We start from the raw sequence: 4,565 nt of genomic DNA, 5'->3' as shown, positions 1-4,565 counted from the left end.
AAACTCTTCACTGCCAACAGGCAGCAAGGGATGTCTCCATCTGGGGTAGTCATCTATGCTCTATTTCTAGCCATTTGAGAGACAAAGTCACTTTTAGGGTGTGAGTGGTCATTTTAGGCATCTTAGATGGGGACTTCATGTCTTCAGGCATCATTTTCAGATTAAATGAATCATAGTCACAATGCAGTGATAATACTGATGAACTCTGTTTTGATTATTGAAGGAGGCTACCTCAAAAGTGGGTGTCTACACTGGAGATACCTGTGTTTAGCCCAGTAAAGTGGATCTGGATCTTAATCTTGTGCTGACCCCATACTTGGATGGTAAGCCTGCCAAAAGCCATGCTAAAGACTGCCTTTTTGTCTATATGGCAGTTGCTGAAAACACCTCCAAGACAATGAAACTTATGAGTGACTGGAAATCCAATCCCTCTGACAGAAAGGACAATCTATACTTCTGTGCTTGATAGGTAACCTCAGTTCTCTTCAAACAAACTGCTAGCACAATGCAACTTAAAGCACATCAGAGTACAGAAACTGTATTCTTTGGCAATCTTCCATATGAGGACAGCCAGTAGAACAATCCATCCTGCTGTATGTGTCTCATCTTTGATAGGTTGCAGGCATTAGGAGATGGCAAGGACCCTGCGAAGAGAGGAGAACCTTTTTCCAAAAACAGCTTGCTAACCTCTAAATGCTAACTACAAATTACTTAAGATGTAAACAAAACTGGAGCAAGGTCAGCAGTCTCCTTTCTCCTCTTTGGAGACCACAAGAATGAGGTTCCCCACAAGGATGAGGTTCTTAAATTTTTACCTCCTTTGAAGACTTTAAGATCTTTGTGACTTCATCCCACAGCCTCCAGGGAGAGACATGTAGGATCTTTACTCTAGCTTCCACACTTTTGATTGTGCTCCCATTTAATATTTTAACTGAATCTGATGAACAGAGATAGTGACAGAAATGCCATCACTGTACACCATCTGTCCATACTTCCTCTGTTAATTCTCAGTTCTGTACATAACAGCTTTGAGTATTCACCGAAAGAACTTGGTTACAGTCCCTGACAGACACTGTACCAACTTGGTAAGCTTGCTGTTATCCTCTTCACAGAAATAAGACTTCCACTATCATTTATACAACTTCTCTTCTCCCCAATAATTTCAAAACCCACTTGACTGATTTCAGCTAAATTTGACAGATGAATAGTAATCTTAAAGATGGGAAGTTCCTTTCAGTCTCATAAAAATCAGCAATCCCAATCAGTTGGGATAAGAGAGAAATCTAAATTAATGGTACCTCTTAGGCATTAATCATTGTCTTCCATTCCAAGATTCTGTGGTTGCACAACTGATGCACCTAACCATGGTCTGTCTCATCTCTGGCGCAGCCAGGCAGATAGATAGGGAAATATGTTATAGTGAGAAGTCACAGGGGGCAAGAGCTGATGACTCCGTGAGGGGTGTTTATCGTGCTGGGGCACCTGGACTGCAGGACATGCGTCCATTGGAAACCAGGCTTGTTAATCCCACTGCTTGTGGAAATACATGGGGTTTAGTCTGTTTTCTTAACTTCAGCAACTGGCTGGTAAAAAACCTACAATAGAGAGAACTTGCAGAGTTAAGCTGAAAACAGTGCCTATAACAATAGTTCCTCAAATACCTAAAGCAGGTCTGAACTTAGTAACCTTACTGTCTAAGAGATGGTATGTAGATTAAGCACTGCATGAAACAAATGCACTATTTTCACATAAATTTGTTGTTTAACTGTAAAAGTAACAGGGTGCATCCTCTCCAAGCATATTGGCATGTGTCTTGTTCCACTGCGCTGATCTCATCTCACGGTCCATAACTTGGACAGGCTGCCTTAGCTGGTGTCCACACAGAAATACTGGTGTGGAAACGATTCACTGTGGGACCAGTTTTACCCTGCCTCTATCGGCCACTCAGTTGCATTACAAGTAAATAAGTTGGCACTGAGATTGATAATGTTCTGTTGTTTTGGAGACTTAGCTAAATAAGACTGGTTTCCTAGGTATCATAGAGAGCATATGCTTCAACACCTGATACTTACATAAATCTGATATTAAGACACTTGTTTAGATGCACTTTATTTATTGCTTTTGTTAGTTATTTAGGCCTAGATTGGAAAAGGTATTTAGGCACTTATATCCTGTTACTTTTCCCTGACAGTTCTCGTTGGGGGCTTCAGGAGCTGTTGATAAATGCAGGAGGCAAATGTACAGTTTACCTACGAGAAGTTGGTAGAGCTGCCCAAACAGAAAGACTGGGACAGCTGGCAGTTTTAAGAGATTTTAATTTTGTTTCTGGGTTGACTTTCTTTCCCTGTCTAGTGTGAGCTGCCAAAACTCACAGTCATTGGCACCACAGCTACAAGAACTGCCATAGGTACCAGCACCACTGCCAAAGCTTTGCCGTGGCTCTGCTTAGGCTAACGCAGGCCTATGTCTTAGCACAGGCTGACACACATCGACTTCTTCATGACTCACCCATGGGCAATGCAAACCCTTAAAGTCTTATTCTTGCTGATGGCTGCAGCTCTGGGGAATCTTTTGCTGATATCTAGGATTTTTAGGGGATATTATTAGTTTCTTTAAATGAAACTGCCATTGACATGGAAAGCTGTAATATGAAACTAGGGTGGTTTCATTGTCTTGCCAAAAATACATACTCTGATAAGGCTCGCCTATAAAAGCCAATGAGGATTAATGCTTAGGTAGCATAGTGCTAACACTATAAATGATGGTAACTCCTGTTAAGTTAAGACAGAGAAAGAGGAACCTTCCATCAAGATCCCGTCTGTCCCACCTAAGAGGACAGCACCTGACCATGTTCAGTTCGGGTTCATCTATGAATGGATATATTATCACCAATGACAGATACCCAACCACTTACAGCTTGTTACTTTTTGCTATATTTGCATGTGCATACCTTCATTAGCAAAGATTTCTAGGATCCTTGCTTCTGTTCTGCATGGTCATCTTGATCCCATAAAGCAACTACTTGTAACAGCAGTGAGGAAGAGCTGCCAGGCTGCCTGCTGTCTGTGTATTCTCCACAAGTCTGCAACTTATGCGATCCTATCTGCATCTCTACCTGTGAGCGGCTGCGGTGGGCATGCAGGGCTTTCAGGTCTGGCCATCACCCCCTGTTGCAGCTGTATCCTAAAGATTCATGAACAGGATTTTCAGAAGCAGCTCAGTGACTCAGAAGCATCAGTTTTTATTGGGTGTCAATGGTATATGTGCTCCCACAACATTTAGGTCCTTTGAAAACTCTGTTCTCCAATAATAAGGGAGTCCATAGGCAAATATCTTTAGATCACTTCCTGCCTCAATTAGCTGTAATTAACAAGAGCACATGTGGCACTGCGTTGCAGAAGCGGCTAAAAATTGTATTGCCCGGAGGAGGCAGCTATAGGATCGACACAATTCTTCCTCTTTTGGTACATGAAACCGTTAGGATCTCTTCAAACCTGTAATCAGTAATCCATTTCCCCCCTTGATATGACACTCAAGGTTCAATATACCACTTTCTCTTGTTCCTGCTTGCTCACCCCAGTAACTGTATTAACACAAGTCTAGGCCATGAGCACACAAAGACTTGAGTGCCTGTTTCACGGCTCTTCCCTGCCACGATGCAGCATGCCTGCAGATGTGGCCCCATCCCCATGTGGGGATGCAGGCCCTGCCCAGCATGATGCAGCAGCAAAGGTATCTGTGGTATGAGATAGGTCAGTTCTCTTTTCCACTTCCTTTCTTGTTTGCTTGTTTGTTTGCAAAAGGAATCAACAGTGGGATGTCATTGCATGACTCAGAACTGGAGCCCGCAGTACAGGTAAATAGCACCTAGGCTTTCATCTGGTTCTGCCTTGGACCAGCCTGGCCCATGAGCTTTGCTGGGGATTCAAGAAATGGGAACTGGAGGTTTCCTCTTTGAAAAGGCATCGGAGAAGACGTAGTGTACCTCAGCCCTAGCTCTTCCAAGAACAAAAATCAGCTAATCATACAATCATAGAACCACAGAATGGTTTGGGTCAGAAGGGACCTTTAAAGATCATCTAGTCCAACATGTCTGCCATGGGCAGGGACATCTTCCACTACACCAGGTTGCTCAAAGCCCCAGCCAACCTGGCCTTGAACACTTCAATAACTGGGCATCCACAGCTTCTCTGGGCAACCCCTTCCAGTGTCTTACCACCCTCATTGTAAAGAATTTCTTCCTTATATCTAATCTAAATCTACTCTCTTAGTTTAAAATCATTGCCCCTTGTCCTGTCACTAGAGGCCCTGGTAAAAAGTCTCTCTTCGTCTTTCTTAAGCCCCCTTTAAGTACTGAAAGGCCGCAGTGGAACCTGCTCTTCTCCAGGCTGAACAACCCCAACTGTCTCAGCCTTTCTTCATAGGAACTTCATAGTGTTCCATCCCTCTGATCATTTTTGTGGCCGTCCTCCAGACCTGCTCCAACAGGTCCATGTCTTGTGTTGGGGGCTCCGGAGCTGGATGCAGTACCCCAGGTGGGGTCTCACGAGAGCGGAGTAGAGGGG

Source organism: Pygoscelis adeliae, unplaced genomic scaffold (assembly GCF_000699105.1).
Source record: "Pygoscelis adeliae isolate BGI_AS28 unplaced genomic scaffold, ASM69910v1 Scaffold124, whole genome shotgun sequence".
NCBI lineage: Eukaryota > Metazoa > Chordata > Aves > Sphenisciformes > Spheniscidae > Pygoscelis > Pygoscelis adeliae.
This window is presented reverse-complemented; position numbering follows the sequence as displayed.